Source organism: Camponotus vicinus, unplaced genomic scaffold (assembly GCF_025532165.1).
Source record: "Camponotus vicinus isolate PSW18456_S1 unplaced genomic scaffold, iyCamVici1.0 SCAF_4, whole genome shotgun sequence".
NCBI lineage: Eukaryota > Metazoa > Arthropoda > Insecta > Hymenoptera > Formicidae > Camponotus > Camponotus vicinus.
The window spans coordinates 22,468,741-22,493,916 of NW_028141976.1; the positions used below are offsets into that span (position 1 = coordinate 22,468,741).

Here is a 25,176-nt window from a genome sequence, read left to right on the forward strand (position 1 = left end):
TCATAGTATTGTAAACTGCACAAGTCACATTTGCAAGATCATTACATCTTATTAAATTTAAAATCAAGAGATAAAAACGATGTGTCAGTGTGAGACTTCGTCAACGAACTACATATTAATATATATAAGTATATCTCGCGATGTATGATATCTCTAACAATCTCGTATATTGCTGTAAAGCGCGAAAAAAATTTGTCGCGAAAATAAGATAATCCTAAACTTTCGGATCGAACATTCATTCAAATTGTTGGTCCCATCGATCAATCGGCTATTGTATTATGACAGTCATTAATCTTCATTATAAAAAAGGTGAGTTTCAATTAAGCGAATTGCTCGCCCCACTCGAGCTGTAGAACCGTTAAGCGATGAGAAGGGCCTTTTTCGCGTCTTCCATCATGCGTCGAATCAGAGAAGAAATGTGCAGAGTTTGATAAATGATTCAGCACGCGCGCAGAGGCACTGCAAATTCTTGAGCATTAAGTATTGACTGTATTTCACTTATTTCCCCATACGTTTGTTTATGGAGAAATATTTTCCGAACGATGATACCGACTGTGATTCGGCTGCTTTTTAGTGAACGTAATCGAAAGAAATAGTATATTGTCTTACTAAAATCTTGAGGATTTTGGAGTAAGCCTCCTCATAGATTTTCGCAGAATCTGTGTTCCCAGTCTTGTAAACGTCGAGGCCGAGGTCTGATAAATCGCTAGCACCAGACAGACGAATAGTCCGTAAAACGCATCTCTGACAAATGGATAGCCATTGCCGAAGAAAAAGGCGCGCGGACTCCTTGCTACTTTTATGGTAAACGCCAAGGAAAGCCTGCTAGGCCTGGTAAACTGATCTCTGGAGAAAATCCACGCGATTTTCTCGTATCTGATGTTTTTACATCGCAATAAGATCCTTGATCCAAATTTTTAAAATTTTCGCATGGTCAATGCAAATCAATCTAAAAATTTAAAAATTATAATCATATATATATATATATATATATATATATATAAGTTGATAAATATTATACCTTACTACTTGAAATACATGAAAGCACTTTTATACGCTTGTAGACAACAGTAAAAATCATTTCAAAAGGTTGAGTTATTTGTAAAAACTTTTTTATAATATGCTCGGGGACATATCTCGAGCTTTGTTTATTCTTTTATTGGACGAAGAAACAACTTTTATTATTTTTTTATTTGTGTTTCGTTATGTGACACAGCATGTTTCGCTCTCATATGAGTTTCGCTGCACCCAGTTATAATCAAAGTATCATCGCACTCGATTGTTCAAAGTTTATTGAAGATCGATTCGTTAAGTTTAACGTCTGTATCGAGCGCAATGTCGCGTCGCTGCAGCATGGCTATTACTGCATAAAAATGCGGATACCGTGAATGTCGATATAGCCAAAGGCTAAATTCGATACGTTAACGTGATTGCATATACAGGTTAATTCACGAAGAGAAAAAAAGCCCGAGGAAAAAGGGAAGATTGCAAAAAGCACCAAGGGTGTAGCCTGTGTGCATTCATGAACCGGCATAAAAATCAAAGGCTTGCTCTCGGTGTCACCAACACGTATAGACACGATTTTCCTCTTAAGCCATCAGACCTATCAAGCGTCAATAACGCATATTACACCGAGATGCATATACGATAGCTTCTTTAACAGGATATTTAAAACCGTGAACAATTGCAATAACGACCGCATTTCTTTGATATGATACACTTATATATATATGACGTGTATATATATGTATATATATACACGTTAGATTATTAACATTATTGTAAAATATTAATACCATGTAAAATAAGTGCTTGCTGGACAAAAATCAATAAAATAAAATTCGTCAAAATAGGTATCTTTACAATAGTATTTAGTTTTTTCGCAACATCTTGTATGCTAAACTATTTTTTGTTAAATTAGAATTTATAAAAATAAAAAGTTATTCTTTTTGTCATAAAAATCTCAATACATATTCATGCATGTTTATCTCAAAATATTAGCGTATATATACATATAATATTGTTCAACTAAACTTTGGTACAACTAATAAAGGAATAATATTAACCCATTATTTCTCTCTCATACACACAGCTGACAGAATTCGCATGCATGATAATTAACTGAAAGTTCTCCGGAAAATTAAAAGCAAACAAATATAATAAGATTCGGTCCATTTCGTATATGAACTTTTGCAAAACAAATACACATATACATATATTCAATTATAACATTTCGTACAAGCTAGTTCTTAAAATTGCAAAGAAATGAAAGAATTATATAACAGAAAATATAAATCTTACGTTATCATATATTTCTACTATTGTTAACTTTCCGGTCATTATACATTAATTAAATCTTTTTTGTGATGTATTCATGTGTTAGGAGATGAATGCGTATCTCTATTCGATGTTTTAATAAAAGTTTTAACGAATAATATTCATGCTCAGTTCCTGCGTAAAATTAATATCTCGCGAGGGAACGTTTTAATTAGTGAACACCTTCGCCGAAGTGTTAACGACTTGTGATGTTGGTTTGACGTGAAATTTGGATCACGGCTATGGCCACGTGTACACACAATATACGCCGAGGGGGCGCGTGAATATTTGTCAGAACTTATCGCAACGTGTCATCGCGCCAAGTTTGACGTGGTGTAATGAACGTGGTCGCACGTGTGTATGTGTCGAGCGAGGTAAAACATGTGTCAAACTATACCACGCCAAACGAAAGTCACGGCAGTCAAAAACGTTATCACATCTATCGCTAAATTTTTCAACAATAAATGATTATTTATTCATCTTTACTTTCTTTAATAAGGAGATATTTCGATGAAACTGAAAATAATGAATAATCCTGCACAATGTACAAATAAAAAGAATAGGAAAATCATCTAAAAGATTACTTTATATATATACAATTAATAAAAACTATTTTCTAACATAATCATATAAAAAAAAATAAATATATATATTTTTTGACATAAAACGATGTTTTTACGTATATATATTTTATTATTTATATATATATGTATATATATTTTTATGAGATTAAAAATATAATGCTGCAAAATATTCACGAGTAAAAGGAAATCTAATATACAGTAAATTAAACTTTGATGTATTAAAATGTCAGTATTGAGATTGCGCCAGTATTTTAGTCTGCTAGAAGTGATTTAATTAACGAAATCTCACCCTCTTATTTTTTAATGATTCTTTTGCTTGAGACAACGTATTCCCAAAAGGCTCAACCGGGCAAATTAAAAAACATAAGATTGGATTATCGTACGTACTATGTTTCGTATGTTTTTTTTGTAAAATTTATTTATAAAAAAATTATTTGAATATTTCTTCAAAGCGACAGTTATTTTTTGTTTTTTGTAAATCTCTTTCTATATTTTTAAATTCAACGAAATATTTAAGTGTCCTAATTTTGTATATAATAAATGTTTTAAATCTTTTTGTGGAAATAAAATTGTCAAAATATTTTATACATTAATATACATGATATGGATTTTATATATATATATATATATATATATATATATATATAATTCATTCACGTATAATATTTTAATATATTAATATATTAATATATTAATATATTAATATATATATATATATATATATATATATATATATATATATATATATATATATAATCCACTCACATATATTACACTCGCTAATGTTATATATAATATTAAGTAACCTAATATTATATTTAATATTAAGTAATATGAAAAAAAAGAAAGAGAGAATTTTGCCTAAATTAGAAAAAAATTATTTTTAACATGAAATGAATAACAGATTTTGATAATAGATTTCGTTAATGGTACATTACATCACTGCAATATGTTTCATTGTTGATTTGTACGCGAATTAATTTGTTCCCGAGATATTTTCTCATATTTCACACAACGAATGGGCGAGGAAACGAGTAATCTACGAATGATGCAAACTCACATTACACACGATACGAATACAAGAACATGGCTAAATATTATTTGGGTCAGTATTATTTACAAAGACATATTACGACATTATCGACAGAAATTAATTAAAGTGTCGTTTCCTGAAATAAGAAATAAAAACGAAATAAAAATAAACTTAAAGAGATTGTACTTAGAAAAATTATTCAAATATAATTAAACTGTAATGCATTTATTTATTTCAACGGTTTATAATGATAAAACGTTATATATGAAGCTGAATTCAAGAGACGTAATAAGTAAATAAAATAATTTTCAATTTTTCTAATATTTTATATTGTTTAACATAAACTGCGTTTTATAAGAAAAAAAAATGTAATTTTTTATTCTCCTTTTTAGTTCGTCGACTGTATGCGTCGTGTCGTATCATGTAAATCGTTTAAAGATTTCACCGCGGATTTGCTATCGCGTGTCTTTGTGTATCTTGACGCATTAGCACCATAAAGGATTAAGCTCGGTGAACATCCGTTTCATCCCCCTTTCTGTGTTTATCCCCACGCGGTATCCGCGCTCGTTTGTCGCATTATCCAGCGCAGCTTCAGGCTAGCAGGAAAGCTTCGCCACTTTAGCGATCGCGCAAAAGCGCCCATGGTAAAAAGAATTGAGAGATATCGCGGAAAACAATTATAAAAGAGGGCTAAGAGGGGAACTGGCAAGGGTGGCTCGGCAGAGGGATGCGGGAGAAGCTGCGGACATTCCCAGAAGAGTTATAATGGTGAAGAAGAATAGATATAATAGCGACGGTCTCTGAAAGGGTTGGAAAAAAAGAGAGCGAGAGAGAGAGGGGAGAGGGGAGGGGAGAGAGAGAGAGAGAGACAGAAAAACAAGAAGAGTTGAAGGGTATGAGGGACTTTGAGAGACCGTGAGTGGGTGGTGAAGGGAGAACACGGGGCACAGGGTCTGCGCAGCGCCAATTCATCAACCGCACGACTCCATACTACGGCCAGAGACCGCCAGACCGCAGCGAGCCATTTCATCGTTCATTCTCATCAACAATGCTTGCCAAGAATCGCGATGGGCGGAGCGCCTCGCTACCAGCCGTGGAAACAATTCCCACCAAGGTATACGATTCCTCGGAGTCGCATTATTTCCTTGGTCGCTATATCCTTTAGAAAAATTCCTCTTGGCGACTGCCCGAAGATGATCAACGCTCCGACGACGGTAGATGGCTAATTATACCTGTCGAGATAGCTTTTTTTCAACGCGAAAATAAATCGCACATAAATCGTATTTGCTTGCCCAGGATAGATATGAAAATGTAGCCTCCATTCGTATGTTTCCTCGTAAACATTATTCAAATGCTTCCAGACAAATACACAACTGCACTTGTATCGATCGAAACTATTTTTTCCGGCACGAATTTATCTCGTATATTTTCCATACGTGTGAGTATAAAAAAGTGAGCTTTTAATGTATTTAATACATTTTCAACGTAAATATAAAGGAAGCTTTTGAAATTTGTTTCGACTTGATTAAAACGCAGAATGGCGTTGTAACGTCACAATATTGACAAACGAGAGAATAATATTCGAGAATAACATTTGCTCTCTACTGAATTTTCCGGAATATGACGGAAAGTGCATATAATTATTGCACGAATAAATAGAAATACAGCATACAATTGACAAAGAAAACGCTCCTTATAGCAGTTAAATACTTTGCATACAATGGAAGTTTAAAGCTTCCTCGCTTCCATTTGTCCCGGACGGACTGCTATTTCCGATGGGGCAAGAACCAAAGTCCTCTTGCTTTTTTCCAGCTCCCGACAACGAACATTCACGGGAATGACAGATGTACGACTTGCCGAGATCGCAGATTTTTTCGCAACGTTTTTCTCTCGATTCGCATCTTCCTCACCTTCTTCATGTAAAGAGTGACAATATCCCGTTTCGCGTTAACCGCGGCTATTCGCCTTCATTTTCGCAAGCAAAAGGACTAGCGACGACCACCCGCAGCGTACTTTTCACGTCTAGGCTTGATTGAAACGGGTGACTTGCCAAAATAGCGAATGTGTAGCATTGTGCGCGACGCTCGGCTGGTCCACGTGGCGACAGTCTATTTTCTGGTGTACGTCGGCGTGAAAAATGAGTCAGGAAAACCAACTCGCGTCTTACTCCTCCCGGTACTCCATTCTCATTCCTCGGCAAACCGACATTACGGATGAAAACACACGAAACTCGTGTCGAGTGTCACCGCAAAAACGCGTTTGACTCCGTTGTCGACAAGCTTCGAGCCGGGGCATTTCTTTCTCTCGGACGTGTCGGACGCGACCGAGGAAGCTGTTTCGAAAATAATTCGGCCGATATTCTCGGCGATATTTTCGCGTCGCTCCAGGGGAAGCGTGAAATGTCATGAAATATTTTTCATTACGGCGCAAAAATCCGAAAATATTCTCGCTCGCGCGGCGTGGTGTACGCATAAAAAATGCGCGTGAAATTACGAATTGATTGGGCACTAGCGTCGAATCAATATCGGACTAAACATTGGTACGCGTCGAAGCATCTCATAATTGCATTTCGAGAGATAGTGCACAGCGCGCGTGGAATTTTCGGTTATAAAATAAAACGACGCGCACGCGCGGAGTCCAGCTTGATAGAAACGCGAATGGATACAGCAACGTGAGTAGGAAAAAAAATTCGCACAATTTTTCGATCCACCTGTATATACGCCCTCATGACCATATTTTTTTCGACACATTTGCACCTTCCACGCGCGGAGTTATGCCGGGACAATCGGTGAGATAGCGGATCGGTGCAGGTGGTGATGCTGCAAATTCAACGAATAACCGAAATGTCGTTACGCACGATGGGAAGAGAGGGAGGAAGGGAGCGATACAATTGTTATTATAGGACGCGCGATTATCACGCTGTTACAATAGCTGGGATAAATGCGGAACGAGCCGCGGATGTGCACTCGTGCAGGTGAAATAAATTTTTTCGAACGATTTCACCTGCGCAGCATCGCGTTCGCTCGTTTTGCAAGCGTTATCGCGCGACACCGGCACGTAATCAAAAATCACGAACGCGGCGTGAATTTTCGCGAGACGGAAATTCACGGCGAATTTAATCCTGTAATTAGAACAGCCAGCGTGCCGTTTGACACGGGATGCGGATATCGCAATTTGGCGATCATCACGCTGATCGCGAAATGGAGCGAAAATTAAATTCTTTTATACGTGTTTATTATATTAGCGGTAACAGCTGATATTGATTATAAACAGAATATAGATTCTACGATCCTATTTACAGTATCTCATTTTATCGAAGAGTCACGTTTACAATGTTAAATGCGTAACGCGTGATGCATTTCGAGGCGCATTTATTAATAATTGCAATGATATTCTGTTCTACTTAATTAATATATTTGTTAGAATTAATACATTTATTGTAAAAATTTATATGCGCGGCTTATCTATAATATCTTTTATACAAAAACAGCGATGCGTCTTATTTTACTATCAGATAATATATCTTATAGATATATTTGAAGATAAAAACGATATTTGTGCAGTAATATGCATCGTTATGTAAGCCTATGTAATTTATTCAACATATTCTGCATATTGCAATGCATATATTGCAAGTCATCCTAAGTATTACGATTAATTCTAATGTATTGTATTAATGCATGTTAATACATAATTAATTCACTCATTATATTCTAGATATAATGTTCAATGAGAGGAACAGCCAAGTATAGATATTTGCATGCCTTGAAGATTCTTTGATATATCCTCAATTTATAATTTATATTCCAAGAATTATAATGAGCATCCACATCTGTATTTTAAATGCATAAATAAATGCATAATGCGTTGAGAAATATTTCATCTATGTATTTTATTTTGATCGCGATAAAACATTATAACTGATGATTAACGCAACATTGCTTAAAATTATTTCTCGAAGAGTTGTTTTGTGAGTAACGCTTGCGTCTTGTATACTCGATTCAGCACAGTTAAAGATGTCTGAAACATCCGCGAGAAATACATCGCACTTTTTCGCGGAAAAGAGCGTACACGAACGAATCGAATAGGATTCTACGCGAAAACGCAATGCAGGCGTACGTGTGCGAAGGTACGAATGCATTTTTCAAGAGAGATGCTGCATTCGTCTCTTAGCAGACCGGAAGAAGAAGAGAAGGAAGGAAGGAAAGCAGCAGCTCCCGGGGAACCCTTTTAGCCGGCACGTCCATTTTAATGGGCATGGGTTTTAGTACCTTCGCTAGACACATGTTGCCACGATGATGCATATAAACGTTGAATGCGTTGCGCCGTGTGCCATGCCGTATATAAAGAGAGAAAAGTGCGTTGATATAATTTATGAAATCTCACTCGTTGCATGCAAACGAGAGAGTGAAATTATTCATGATGCAAGTACCGCGATCATGCATACGTGATCGTAGAATGGTCGAGCCTGTCGCGTTATGTGTATTGTGAAATCGCAAACTTTGTTCCATATCGGCGATTGATTATTGATTAATATGAAGCATGGAATATAAAACGAGGAAAATTTTTTAAATCGATGTTTTACCTCCGCATAATTTCGATACGGTAATTTTACGGCAAAAGCCAATGTTCCATGTTCAATATTATATTTTATATATTCAATATTGTATATTTTTATCATTCGCCAAAAACGTTCGTCATTCAAAAAGATTGAAAAACAATGCTAAAAACATATAAGAATAATTGCGCCAGTGAAAATGCGATGATTAGCATAAGCGTCGCAGTTATGGAAATTAAACCAGTTTCACAATTTCTGCCTTTAAACATCATGTTTTCCCACATATGAGAGAATTATTATTTATCCTTGATAAAATATATACGCAGCGTGTAACGAATTTACACGTAGCTAGATATACAAGAGCGGAAATTCGTACTTAGGAAAGGAAAACATAAAGGCACATTGCGCATATACTCTCAGTTTGCGTACCTTTAATAAAATAGAGAATGCGTCAGAGAAGCGTAGAGGCAAGAAATCCTGATAGCAATCTACTCACGTACATAACAGTTGAAGCTCATCCGCGATATCGTATTGCAACTCTTTAATACTACGGGATAATGATCGGACATCGTTTTTGTCGCCGACTTGCGAAACGAGTCTGAAAATAGCGGTTACTTCCCTCTTTCTTTCGCCCATTACCGCGTGTAACACGGCTGCTGATTACAGCCTTTGTGCTCGGTTTTCAGGATGGACCGACATCAGATGTAAAAGCATAATCTTTCAACGAGGCGTCAAGCGAGGAAAGACACTCACAAACGGTAACGCCGGAAAATGGATGCACAGGACGAAAAGTGCGACAGATAGGGACATGTTGGAGGAAGAGTGACGAGACTAGTAGCGCGACATGATTACTCGACGTCCCGCACCGGGACGCAAAACACGTACACGCGTACCCCTTTATCTTCCGCCATAAAGCTCCGCGGTGCCTAAGCCGGTTTCACGCTTTAAACGACACGTCGAGATAAACGGCCGAAATACGGTCCCCTTCGCATGAGATCACGAGTGACTTTAATCACGCGGCGGAACGACCGCCATTTACGTCCCAAGTACGCGTACCGACGAGTTGATTTTGACGCATAAAGAGTCTAAGAGATGAAGGATTGTACATACTTCATAATTTACATTAATGGGTCCTGAAGGTTGAAGAGAAAAAAAGAGTTTGCCACTTTAAATAAAATAAAATCACACTGCCAAATATGAAAAACATTTCCGCCTCTAAAAAAATAGTCAATTCTTATTAATTTTTATATGAGAAAAATGAATGTGATATTTTTAAAACTTTTGCTTTTATTTAGCTTTTTTTAAAATTCAGAAAAAAATTTTTGTCAAGGAAATTTTAAATTTTAAATAAGGTTCATATCACAACTTTAGCATATGACTGCAACGGAAGCTATATTGCTTAAATTTATTTCATTTGCTGAGTTAGCACCAACTTTTGCAAAACTACTGCTATTTTTAAAGATAAATGTATCAACAATTTTTATTATGTGTGAAATGAAGCCTTTTTCATCTCAAAAAGCGAAAAATGTAAAGATATCAAAAATAATTATTATTTTTGCATGATGCCTTCTTTTTAATATGAAATATCAAAAAAAAGTGGACCATCAACTATTAAATAATCCATAAATTTTTTTATACGCGATCAGTATCACATGAATTTACCAAAATTTATTTATAAACTAAATTAAGTATTTTATTTTATTAAAAAAGTTAAATATTATATGTATCTAGAAACTCAGAGTTAATAAAAATGTTGTAGTGTCATATTTTCTCTTCTCATCCTATATTTAATAAAAATTGATTAATTTTCTAGGAAAGAAAACATATTTTTACTTTTTTGCGTACCATTTGTTATTTATGCAAGAAGAATATAAACTACTTGAGCTGTTAGATAAAACAGATGCAGCGTGAATAAATATTATAATGTCTCTCAATTCTATAAAAAAACTTATATAAGCTCTTCATACGCGATATTATACATAATCGAAGAAATCGTGACGCTAATGCAATGTACTAGCTCTCGTCGTGAGATTGGAGGACTCTTCGAGGACACTGTATTAATGCCGGGAAATGTTTTGCGCACTACCGGAGATAAAACCCGGGGATGGTAAAACGATCCAACGTAATATATCAATTCGCGGGGCGATGCGCTCTGTGCAGGTACCTAAAAACGCTCCGGACGCATTATTCCTCGAGCACGTCGGGATAGCGCTGTCGCGTATAAATAATTTCCACCTCGCCATTTCTCAACGGGATTACGTAATATTTCGAATTAAGGCGAAGGGACAATCTTCGTAAATGCCGACGGTGTAAAGCGTGCGTTAATAAAGAGCAGTATGGGCACGCTTAACGAGAGAACGGCAAGCAGTTCCGCTAATGCGCTCAACATATCTCACCCTACGCTCGTATAACATATGTATATGTATATTCCTTCCGCTAGAGCATTTCTGAAATCACCTGTGCTCATTTTGGAAACTAATACGTCACTGGTAAGAATTTTATATCTTTATGAAATATTAAAACATGAACATTATAATAATATAATATTATAATGTATAAATAGTATTATAATGTATAAATAGTCGCGTATTAACTGTTAATCAGCTGATAATCTTCGTAACAATAATCAGCTATTAAGTAAGAAACGCAGGGAAATGATTCTGGAAGTCTTGTAAGTGTGCTTTAATAGTCGCTTTAATTATGCATACCCTTGTCGTCGAGCAACTATGTATATTGCACGCTATTGCCGCCTTCTTTATTTCACAACGCGAGCTTGCGTCGCGTTAAGTGCGTAAAGCGAAGCGTAAAGTCTCGTGATAAAGCACACCTTAATAAAGCGAATCGAGTGCGCGAGTAGGGAAGACAGCCGCGCCCGGCTTAATATTACTCGATGCAAAATAGGATTAAATCCTTTACGCGGCAATTCCCGCGCTCACCGCGACGCTATATTTGCTGGGGGAGCAACAACGGCAGACACATAACTCTCTTAAACTCAACCGTCGGCCCACAAATTACAAAACCGTCGAAGCGTTTATGCGCGAGTTATAACTGTATAAGCGGTACAGGGCGCAGTAAGAAGAGATACGATGTTTACCTCTCGCACTGTCCGCGATTATTTACACGCGATGCAGTTGTGCTTTATCGTCGGGATACGTGCAGCGTTATATGGATATGCATATAGATGTGTATATGCATATATAACATTACAGCCGTTGTCAATTTTACACGCAAGAAAAAGATTCAACTCCCACATGTAACGCTTTCATTAAATTTCTACGTCGCGTACGTATTTGCAATCAATCACAAGTATAGTCGTATCAAATTAACATGAATTAAATTAACATCTCTCTGCGCCATCAATGCATTGCGATTAATTATAAACAATGCATTGAAATATTTGTTTATCGATATTTGTATACAAAATAATCCGGGTACGTAGATTTATTAATGCAACATACAATATTGATAAATTGTGATGTGCAGCCTTTAGCGTGCAATCAGATGAGATTACATGTATGATTTTACATTAGAGAGAGAAAAAAGAGGGAAAGTAGATATATTCATTGAGAATAGAGGTATGCGAAAAGATGTATATATTTATATTCTCTTGTCATAAGAGATCATTCAATCGTATATTATATTTTATTGAACATATAAACTGAAAAACTTCTGATCGCCTTGATGAACTGGGCTGTAATGTATAAACCTACATATATTGCCATTTATTTACTAAATGACAGATATATACATACATACATATATATATATATATATATATATATATATATATATATATATATATATATTATCGTACAGTTATTAATCGCGACAATTAGCATTGCAAGTGACAGTTGGAGTCAGACTGTACGGCCGTGCGCGCAGACAACAATATAGGTAATTCTCAGTTAATTAGAGGTAGCACCGATGTTAGAGAAGGAAGGTAGAGGGACTGTGAACGAGAAGAGCATAATAAATAGAGGGAGGATGACAACATCGTCAAAACTGTGATCGACTCAACGTTTACGACACGGACGATTTACTTGAGATCACAAAGATCGCTCGTTCCCTTGCTGGACGACCTATTCTCGTAACCGCTCTTGCTATATTTATTCCAACCCTCCGGTCTAATCACTGCGCCGGCCATTTCGCCGGCGACCAAGTACCCATTAGCTTCGGACTGTCATCGACTGAATTGCGTTAACATGTGCTAAAATATGGGTAATTATATTCCTCTAGAAGAACTTTAGAATATTAAGAAAAATAAGGTCAGAAAAATTTCCCAAAAATTATTGCGAAATTTAGATAAGATTAGAATTAAAAATGAAGAATTCCATAACCAATTTTGGTGTGAACAGAAAAAGATACGCGTAGGATATGTTAGAGTGCATGAAGTCGAAACATTAGAGCATTCAATAACAAATTGTATTGTAGAGATAAGAAATAATACAAGAATAAATCAAGTTTAGGAAGAGAAAGAAGAGGAAATCAGCTGAAGAATGAAGAAAGTTGTAAAGGGAGGAAAGAGAATAAGACCAAAGAAAATCTAGAAAGTAGACTTACGGAAAAATAAAATAAGTTTAAAGATAACCTAGAAGTAATTAAAAAAACTTGTGCAATTATTATAAAAATTTAGCTATCAAATAAAATTATTAAATAAAGATTAATTAGACTAAGAGATATTGCTATTATGTAAAACTTATATTTTATATGCACGACATTATAAAGTTTTTGTATTATAAAATCTCTTTTAAAGTTATAAAAGACAAAAAATAAATCTATATTTCTTTAGATAGCAACTGAGTCTATAGTATATAAAAGTCCGACGAATTTCTTCTTCTTTTTAAAAGGTAAAATTAGACCATGTTATAATTCTGTTTAATGTATATTCAATTATATTATATGTAACAAATATATATATATATATATATATATATATATATATATATATATAATATAATAAAAGTTCTTACTTATAGAATTAATAACAGGGAATACAGAATTAATTATTATTAATATTAATAATTAATACACACAGCAATATTCAACTTGATAGTTTTAACAAGATAGAATAGCAAATAAAATTAAAAATATTTTAAAGAAGTTAAAGTTTTAATCATAAATAATAAATGCAAAATTAAAACAAAAATTTGTGAAAAAGTCCATTTCAGGATGTTAGAATATGTTTTCTATCATCCTGAATAATAAAAAAGAAAATTTGGTCACCCTAGACTTTCGTGTTTTTTCTTTAAATTTGTATATATTTGAACTGTTAAACAAATCTTATATATAAGTATATATAAATTAAAATACACGCGCAAATACGACTTTGATAATGGGATGCCTTTTAATTAAAGAGCGTAATAAGAACTGCACGAAGAAAATGCATCTTCATCGTAGATTCAAAGGCAGTATGTACGGTGACTGAAAATCTTTCGTTTTGAAATATAACGATCTCGCGCAATCGATGTAACTGGTGACCAAAAAAATGATCATTTCTCGAGCCGAATAGAAATTACTATAGCGTATGTGTACATTCAATGCATATGTACATACGCCGATGATAACCTCGCAAATGGAACTAGAATGCAAGTTCAACTTTACATACGGTCGAGACACAAAAATTGATTTTACGCTCTTGTTGAAATTATCTCTCGATTATATATAAATATAATTCTCTTTCTTTCGTATATATTGCGCGTTATTATTATAACTTTTATTATAATTTTAATTGCTATGCTGACGTCAATAACATTTAATATGACAGTTAAACGCTCATTATTTTTCCGTTTGTTGCAGCAATTGCACAATAATGCAGCGTTTATTTGCCTTGGATTTCATTTGAAGAATGACGCTATTACATAAAAAGCAATAAATCCAGGTCACATATTTCCGTCATGTTTAAAGAGATACATTAAAGCCAATTACATAGCATTGCTATATTGAAATATAATTCTCATGATATATAACTCAGGGATATTTATATAAGCGCACAGTTTCCATTTATTAATCAAATTCATAAAGCATACCCGACGCATACACGGTCCTTTAACGATGCGGCAAGAATCTCCCAAAACTCTCGAAAAATGCGCCAGCTATGTGAGACCGAAATTGTTGCGTCAAAAGAATTCATTGTCGACGCAAAACCGATGACACATAGCTTTCTGACGCCGGGAAATTATTTTCTAATAGAAACGTGTCCACTAAAAATTCGAAAAAGCTGAATTTTGGACGTGCGGTCAGCAAAACGAAAAAAAAAAAAATATTGCGTTTCGTACGATCCGAGTTTATCGAGTGCGGTCTCGGAATTGCACGAGAAAGGAGTGAAAGAGAAAGCTTTTTCCGCGACTTCACTTTTTCGAATTGCCGGCAGGGAAAATCTTGCCGTGCACCGCCGAGATTTGTTGGATGCATGCCGGGAAACCCTGCGAGATTTATTGCCGACCCTCGCTCGCTTTAAGAGCCGAAGTCGGGCTGTCTTCGCGAAATTCATTACTTCGCACTGGGACTTCTCGACAGCTGTTGACGCCGCGAAAAGTTTACTTTGAAAAGTGCACAGCAAACGCCGGTTTACTCGCGGTGAGGTGGAAAACCTTTCACGCTAGCAGCTTATGTAACTTCGTTCATTACGCGAGTGATGGGTGAAACAAAGTGCTAGATCTGTAATCAAAAATCGGTAAGCGCTAAATATGAAGACTCTTCTTCGATATCTCGACGAAATAATTTCTCAATTTATAGTTAAGGAACAACAGAATATATCTATAAGATTCTATTGCGATGCTAAATAAATACGAGGAAATTATTAGATTCACAGAAATACGGAAAATTTGAAAGAAGATAGCTCGATGACAAGAAAACCGATAGTTAAGGTCTCTTTTACAATCTTCGTATAATCTTATCGTACATCGAACAACGCGTGTCCTCGTATGAGATTCTCGATTCCGATTCTGGCAATGTTTGTCGAGCGGGCAACGTGAAGCACGTCGTCGGGTTCCAATGTCCTCGAGCTTCTCACCGATCTGAATGGCGATGTGGCGTGTTACGTTGGCGACTCGACAAGGATCTTTTACGATGCCCGAGTCCGAATCGACTTGTTTAAACGGCGGAAAAGTTTCGAGGCTCACAGATATAACGATATAATACCAGTCGGTGGTGCGACAGCACTGGAATAATGTCTCTTAATGGCACGACGAAATGGGAACAGCGGTAAGTGTGACATTTCGAGCAAAACGGTTCCAGTTCTAAACGAAGTCCGAACTTTCTTGCGGAACTTATGTATATAATGTGGTCGGGCTCGTTAAAATGCCATGGACATCGGAACAGAAGCTCGTTAGCATAATCCGCGAAGTTTAGTAGTCTGAATTCTCCTATACACGGAAACATGATTGTCAAAAGTCCGCTGCGTTTTATATACCGCAATTATCGTGTTCGATAATTTCTTCCTTGACAAAATTACGTTTTCGAGTCAGAGGAAAATTAATAAATGATGTATCGGTAAAATTGATTCATCTAAAATTAATCCACCATTGTAATATTTAATTTTAATTAATGGCACTGAATATATATTGAAATGTGACCGACATTTGCAATGTGTTTTTATATGTATCGATTAAAATGATTAAATACATCGATCGATCATTAAATCTCCCTAACAAGTCCGAATCCGTGTCGACATTACGTTATAACCCAAGCGCAAGAATGGATACGGATAGCCGGCGGATACCATTTTCCCTCCATTTCGGCCAATTACGCGCATCCAATTATCGAGGCACCAGCCGTGGGTTTGAGCTGAGGCCGGATCGTTATTCTCGCGTACATGCGAAACACGTTTCAGATATCGCCGCCGCGTGCTTTTCATTCTCCGTTCCGCCACGACCGCCCGGAAACGATGTCATACGTCATTGCCGGTTTCATTGTGATTCGCGGATAGCCGTACACTACCTAGAGAGCGCGAATTCCGCCGTACTCGATTGCGCTTCGGTTCTCCGGCATTCCAATTCCGCCGTACTTTTACTGGCATTGATTAGTGAGTCCGGCATCCATAAATTTCAGGAAGTATATGAAGATCCATTGGACGCATACAGGGGCACGATTAAAGGATCGCGGCGAGGGTTGCGCCAGACGAGATTTTGGCGTACCTTTAGGTGACATTATGCTTGGAGAATGAGAATTTTTAATTATATCGTTCTCTATGCAAATCCGGTTGAATTATAATGGCGCGGACATCACACGGATACATATTTTTGCATTAAATACGTCGGCGAATAAGCTACAATGATGCGTTAATTCCGCTGACGGCGGGTTGATAAATCTCGTGAAAAGTACGGAAGAGCGCGCACACGCGCACACCGGCGCTGTCCATATTTTTAACATTTCTGAAGTTGCGGCGGAAAGTTGCACAGGCATGCAAAAGGGAAGTTAACTGCTACTTTGTAACACGGAGTTCGAAATCCCCTCCGGGATGACGGAGTCCTTCGAATTTGCATGAAAAAGGAACGGGCCCCTTCCAGCAACTGGTATATAAGCTACTTCCAAATGAATGCAAATTCTTCTTCGAAAGCTCTCTCGATGAGGGTCTAGGAATTTGCTTACGTAAATACGATGTTATTGTGCGACGAAATATTGCTTCGTCGCCACCTTTGGCGGAAGCTGCGCGAAACGCATTAAATATTTAAGATATTCATGTTTACGATCTTCATTTTCTGCGTCGCATTGCTTTAGCTTTCAGACTTTAAAGTACCATGGTGGAAATACGATCACCATGCATTTGCTTCGGACAACATATATATAACGCTATATTTTTTTAATTAATAGATTCTATTAATATTTATCGAGAATTTTTATATAAATGTGAAATCTATCATACAGAAAAATGTACAATATGATTGTACATATAATAGGTGCACTGTGAAACGATGTAAGATAATTGATTACGTATACCTTCCCAGACTAGCCGATAATTGCCTGACACAGAGAGTACAAAAACAATTACTGGTTCAGATTAAGTATCGGTGTAGAATGTATATATATGTGTGTGTTTAAATGTATGTGTACAAGATCTCTAAAGCGCAATTATATGGTAACATGTAAAGAGATAATAAGCACGTTAGACTACGTGCGATGTATCGGGTATCGATTGATCGAATCGGCTCCTAGATTTCTATCGAAAAATGAAGTAAAAAATAAATAATTTTGCGCACAATTATTGTCTGCAAACTAAGAAATATTACATCTCAATTTTATGTACGTAATATGAGTCTAAATAATTGTTGGAAAAATAGTTGCAAATATGTTATTTAAAAATGTATAAAATAATATATATTATATAATAAAATAATATATATATAATAATATATATTATAATATTATAAATGTTTACTCTTTTGCTCCGTAAGAAAATTACCAAATAACCTGATGAAAATTGCCGAATAACCCGATGAAACGTTCAGAAATCTCGGATAACATCGACATCCTGCCGATTTAATAAATGTTCTAAATTGATTTCGTGCGAGCAAGTCACAGGAAGAAAATTGGGGAGGTTGAATTTCTCCATGTCTACATCATTTCACTATCAATTTAGGGAATTGAGGCTCTCGATGACACTTCTGGCCCCCTTCCATTTCTTATGAACAAAATAGTCAAGGACGATATTGGCCCAATTCGCAAACGGCCAACCCTTGCGAAGGAAATGGATCTTGGCATGAGACTACGCTAGAATCGAATCAGACCTAATCCAGCTGACCACGTCGATTTTATCCTCTGACCACCGGAGTAATTCGATGCCTCGAAATCGAAACTATTCAGTTTCACATTTGTATCACACGCTTAATCATTTAGTCTTATAGTTTGTCGAATTTTATAATATTCAATTTATTTAATTTTTTATTAATTTATATATTTCTAAACATATTTATAAGAAATTAATTAAATAAAAAAAGATGGGAAAATAGGAATTACTCTGAAATTATAAACTCATATTTTTAGTAGGAATTTTAAAACATCTAATTAAAAGACATATTAGGAATATTTATTTAAGATTTATTTAAGATTTATTTCATTTTTTGCACTTGAAATTATATTAAATTTAACTCATATACATGTATTATTTTAGAAGCACAAAATACTTGAAATATAATATCTATCACTCTCAATATAAGTTAATAAGTATCATATATGTACATCAAACATGTTATTTCTTGTCTCCAAGAATAAAAAAATCCATATAATTGTAAATTTAGAGATTCAGAGATCCTGGTAAAGATTTCAATCATTTGCTATTTTGAGAATTTAATTTCAATCATTTTAATTCTATTTCAAGCTTATTTAAAAGACTACATAGAAGCTGCTCTAACAATTTTCAATCTCGCGTGACATAACAGAACAATCGGAATAATAGATAGACGAGATGTAAGCTATGATGCCGGCAACGTGGTCGTCGTCGCTACCCTCCTGTCCACTCGTGTTTTACTGTTTGCGAGTGTTGAACCTCGCTAAGCTCCGTAGATAACGTTTTGCCCTTCGTACATTGTTCTAGGAGTTTAAACAGATTATGCCCCAGCGATGGTTAAACGTAAATTGCTGCTCCAACTCTATCCCTGTTCTCATCGAAGACCGGGCGATCTTACCTCGTTTTTTTAACGTATCCATTCAAGTTACTAGAGAGAAAGTAAAAACGAAATATAAACTACACTCCATTCACAGATTTAAGAAAAATTAATTCATATTTTAAATATCACATTATAATGTTATCTACTTACTTATGAAAAAAAAGTACCACATTGCAGCACAAAAAATAATTTAAGATTTTTCTCGCTATCTTTATCATAAAACAATGAATAATAAAGAAACGATTAAGAATATGACAAATTGATATAAAATTAATTTGACTTCTTATACAGTTTTGTGTTAAGATTTAATTTAAATAAAAAGTTAAGAGTTCTTTTCTGTTTTACTTCTACATAAATAATTCTTCTTATCAATAAATAAAATAATAAATGATTATAAGATACAATCTCGAATGTATCGCACGATTAAACATATAAGTGGAATTTAGCTATTTCAAGTGTTTTCTAATTTACTATAATTCCGGTAGATTATCGAAAGCATCGAGGGGAAAGCTAGTTGCGCATCTGTGGATGGACACGATGACTAGTCACGTTCGAAATGCGAATCCGTCACGTGCCGACGATCACCATAACGGAAGATTCTCGATTCCGATAACGCATTGCATTTGCCTACCACGACCATATCCTTCCCGAGGGAATGATGTCTGCGGGTCGAAAAGGCTACTGAGAGGGCCGTGTTTTTGGCGGTCCCGTTGCGGTAAAAGAGAGGCAATCTGTTCCGCCCCAAGTGTACGACATTACGGAGTAGTCGGTGGTGAATATTGACAACCAATAAACCATTCTGTAAGGACGGACCTATTAGGGAACTCACTGCTATTACGGGGAATCTCTTTACTGCGCCGATTCTCTTCGAATAAATCATCCTCGCTATTCGTATTTCTATTGGTGTCGGAATGCCGAAGCAAATGCGCCGATAGATTCATGAGAAAACATAATTCACTCAGTAAACGATTATCGCGGTATTCACAATCTCGAGGAAAACATGAAAGTTTCATGCCATATTCTTCCCAATTCTTACTCTTTACAGCAATTTTGCGATTCGAATTCGCAACAAATAATTGAACGAATTATGAATGAGTTATTTATTAAGTGACGTTCAAATTACGCGAGTTGTATGGAAAAAGAAATATATGCTTATTGTTCTGTTTTCTTCTTGAAATTTTTAATGTGAATTTATTTTCGACGCTCAGAATTCACTGTTGAATAATATTTTAAGGGAAGTGTACAAAGCTCCTCGGTGCAAGACGGAAAAAAAGAGCGCGACATAGTTCTTTAATCTTCTTGACGTCTTGCTTACCACAGTCATAATGACGCCCGCTATTACGAACATTGCATTTGCAGCCCTAAGAGGAAGCTCTCGGTGCGCTGTCTGTTTAACAGCCCTGTTATTCCACCACGCGCGCGACGACGGTCTACGTGAAAGGCAGGGAAAGAGATAGGCGGTGACGCTACAAAATACAACGTAATAATGGAAGAAGAACCGTTACTATATTGTAATACTTAATGAAGCTCTCGTCTCGAGTGACTCAATATCGCGCGGCTTGCGGAAATGATAACGTAGAACGGAAGTTGAACTGACGCACGACCGACGCACGGAATTACAACGACAAGAGAGGCCATACATTTTATATTACTCGGTTTACGATTGCCCGAGATTAACGTTATAGCATTTCGTTTCTGTCGGGCTTTACTGCGATGCAAGTAATACCATGAAATGTCGCTTGCGTCCGCGAAGGAAAAAAGAAAGAGAGAAACGCCGGAAGAGAGAGAAAACTGGCACGCGTCAGCTTTCGCATATGTTAGATTCAATTTTCCTACAACGATCCGGATAACCGGAAATAAGAAAAAGTATGATCCATTTTGAATGGCGTATCTCGCCAAAAATCCATCGTGAAATCGAAAGATTAATATATTATTTTTGCGATGATGTAACGTGTATATAAATTTCATATGAATTCTTAGCGATTCTTTCTTTCTCCGCTTTACAAACCACTGCGATACCACAATACCATGTATACCATGATGTATACCATTGCTTTATGTATTCTATTACATTTCCCTGTCTATTGTCTGTTTTTCTTCACAGTTGCTGTGCTATCAGTCTTTTCGAATGCTACATTGTACCGAAAGTTATCTTTCAATTTTAATATAAGAATGGAAAAAAGATTAAATTGAATATATATCTCATTTAAAATGTCGTAAATTCTCACAAACATTTGTTATATAAACTAAAAAATAATTAACAGAATCGATGAATGTTATGATTATTTAATATCAAATTTAATAATGCCAATCTTGTTTGCAATGTAATTATATATATCAACAAACATTGTTACGAATAATAATGGTATTGAACTATTTTTAGCGAAAATACAATACAAAAAGTGGAAAATGCATGATATTCGAGTAATTGGTAAGAAAAAATATTGGAATATACATATAGAGGAAATCATTATATGCGCATTATAATAAGCTATATTTTTACGGCTTCCATTGAAAAATGTTGCGATTCACAAAAAATTGGAAAAAAAACAAAGAATCTTTTCAAGGCATCTGATTCAGAATCCTTAGTCACGGAAATAAGTAAGAAACCATAATACAATATAATCACATTATCATGACATATAAGTTTCTATATGAATTATTTCCTTCTTGATTATGCATTGTTCCAATGTCAACAATATGAGGTTTAATCAGTATTCAATGCTTTAATAAAATTCAATGAGCCCATTATCATTACCCAATCGTATCAATTATCTCGAATTTGTGTTAATTCATATTTTATTGATATTCTCGATCTTAATATAGATATTGCAAACTTTACTCGAAATAAAGAAATGCAAATAAAGACATGGTCCAATCTTTTTATGTAGAAGCTAGACTTTCCTACGATGCGAAGAGAGAAAAAAACTCAATTTCACATATGTTACCAAAAGCATGTCATATTGTTAAAAGTATATGATGCACATAAAAGATAAGAGAAAAGAGAATGTGTGTGAGAGATGAAAACATGAGTTTCTCAAAGCATTTTTTATAATTATAGCGCCGCCCACACACACACACACATTCACGCACACGCACATACACACCAGATATTGTATTATAATACTATCCGAAAGAACATTACTTAATTCAAACAAACATGAATAGAAATTGGCTTGAATAGAAAACATACAAAGAAAATAAACAAATATAATAATTTATGCATATAATTTATACATTTAAAAATAATATTTGTGTGTAATTTTAACTTTTTATTTTTTTTTCAGACTACACATTTCTGTCAACTTACCGCATCTACTTTGGAAATTGAATCATTCTTTCTGGCACTGTTCCTATACAAGCTCTAGGCAAATCGTTTTTAGCGGGTATCATAGCTTATCTTACGTCTCAGATGTCATCTTCGTGCCGTATAAAGGCAAATAATTGAACTCTTTTGCATTGAAACTTAGGAAGTTAAAGGCCTCGGGGTGTCGCTTGAAATTGAATTGGCTCGAGCGAATAAAGCCATTTAGTCTTGTCCGCTGCACAAGAGAGTTAAAAGTACAAGTACATGTCGTAAATTAAATTCTTTGAATAATATCAATTCTCAATGATAAATCCTTCATATAATATTTAATATTGTTTTTTAATTGTATGTTGCAAATCACAGGAAAAGAAGCATTTTTCTTAATGAGAATTTTGTACAATGGCAAAAAAATAATAAAGATATAATATAAATAATATAAATAAATGATCTATAAATAATAGAGATAAAAAAATAAGGCGATATTAAATATTATAATACAGATAAAAATACATCGCATAATGTAAATAAAAAGTAATGCTAATATTCAAGATGTGACAATTCTATTTATAAATAGCATAAATTGACGCTTACGAACTTTGTCAACGTGTTGCAATATCAAGTCTCTATGAAGAGAAATTCCTTCACACATTTACACACATAAGGAAGCGATTTATTGTTACGGCGATACGTCAATCAGGCAACTATAGCACGCTCGACTTTGGAACCGTAAACTAATTACGACGACGTAATTAAGTAATTAACTATCTAGCACGGAGAAGGTTGCAAAGCTTCTCGTTCCATAACTCAGTCGAGCTATGTGTGTGCACGCACATTTAAAGCTGATGCAGTTTGTGAGAGTTATTTTAGAGTTATGTAATTAACTAGTGCACTATTCATATATTTAATTATGATATTTTTAGTGAATTAATTAATTAGGATCACCTAATGAATAAATTCCATGCGAAATACATTTGTATAAATAATTTGTCAATGCACATTATTTGTAACTATGGATGGGCAACTAAATTCCTAATAATTAGTAGAAAAGTTCATCAACTTTCGGAAAATTGTGCGTATATCTCTCTGGATTTTGGAAAATAGCGTCATCGTCCGCTATTAAACTTAGTTCCTGATTTATATTTCAAGACGAATTATATTCTTCTCGATAACCCATTATGCCGGCGCTTAATTAGCCATACTAAACAAGGGAGTCCATAGCAGCGTAACGATTAGCGCGTAATAATTGAACGTTGATAATGAGAGTTTCGACGAGAAAACCGAACCATGCCTAATCAAAAATTAATACCCTCAAGCTCTACTGGGCATTCGTCTATCGGGGTCAATGAAAATTAAGCGTATCCACATGGTCGCAATAAAGCGTTCAAATCTGCAAAGTATCACGCTCTCTTGTGCATATGTACTCGGGTACGCGGGCGCACCGACAAAAGCGTTCTTTAATATACGCGCACCATCGAGTGGGCGAGTTTACAGCGCTTGCTCACGGCACGCTTCTGGCACGAGAGAGTCACGAAACGCTCCAGATGAATCACTGCACGGCACGAAGTAGTGATATAGAGTCAGCTAACGCGCCCTGAGAATCCAATGGCGCGTCCATGCGGAAGCGAATTATCTTTTCTACCACCTGTACCTCGCACCTGATTAATTCGCTGTTCCTCGATCACGGGGCCACGCTTTATCAAACGACGAAAATTTAATGGCGCGCGTCCATTCGATTGTACGATTAATCGAGGGGAAGTATTACAATCTTTACTATGTCGGAAATGTGCTTCATGAGCCAAATGAGCACGAGACAATGTATAGAGTGTCTAGAACGGGCTTTAATATATCCGAACACGGATAAGCTAACCATATATTAAAGCCTTCTTGCGGAAACTGCGAAAAGTAAGATGACTCTTAATAAAGCTTCGATTTATAAGAATCCTATAACGTGATGAAAATATCTTATAAAATATTCGTCAAATTTTTACATGTGACTTTTACTCGTTTGATTTTAACACAATAGAATTGATAAGCAATATTGTACTTATATATATTTATAAGGTGCAATTATTAGATTTCCTAAAAGCTTAAAATGCAAATTTGTTTTCTCTTCTCTAAATTTGCGAAAATCTCCTTGTCTGTATATAACGTAGCTTATATACGTAAAGTCAAAGATCTAATAAACGAAAGGATCATTGAAAGAATATTCACAGATACATAAAATCGTACATTCTTGTCGCATTTGAAACTAAAATATATCCCACCTCGCATCGACAAATACAGCTTGTCGTATCCCCGGATATACTTGAACTAAACAGTTCATGAAATTGTCCTGCCCAAATAATTCAAATGAAACGGAAAGAACTTTTCTCTATCCGCTATGAACGAAGAATGCCAGAAGGAAACGCGATGCACTTAAATGTGAAAATGCTCACTTTTGAAGTGGAAGTACAGTCGGATGCGATATTTCTTTCTTGAACTCATACCAAAACACGACTACATCGTCAGAGCGCGTGCATCAAAAGCCTCGCATAAACGTTTAAAGATCTATACGATTTTCTTTTCTTTTTGTTCATGTACCAATTATATAACATGCGATATTATATCGATAGTATTTCGATAATATTATTATATTCATGAGTTGCAAAATTTAAGCTTTCTTGGCAAAAACCTCTATGTGTGATAGTTTGTTTAAAATAAAATATCAACATTTCTTTATCGTCATTAAAACTATAATAAAAATTTTTATTTTTTTACATTCATGAATAATATTA

The 25,176-nt window shown here is 35.3% G+C and overlaps 1 protein-coding gene and 1 long non-coding RNA gene across 6 annotated transcripts in view; both read right to left on the reverse strand.

The window, feature by feature from the left end:
* Positions 1 to 25,176, reverse strand: part of LOC145971119 (protein O-mannosyl-transferase TMTC1-like) — a 230,681-nt gene that overhangs the window by 98,404 nt on the left and 107,101 nt on the right. The gene's annotated exons all lie outside the window — the stretch shown is intronic.
* LOC145969674 (uncharacterized) lies at positions 18,844 to 24,900 on the reverse strand. Its single transcript, XR_014438220.1, has 3 exons — positions 24,838 to 24,900; positions 22,406 to 22,637; positions 18,844 to 19,143 (listed from the first exon to the last, which is right to left on the reverse strand). It is a non-coding gene; the product is annotated as an uncharacterized LOC145969674 (long non-coding RNA).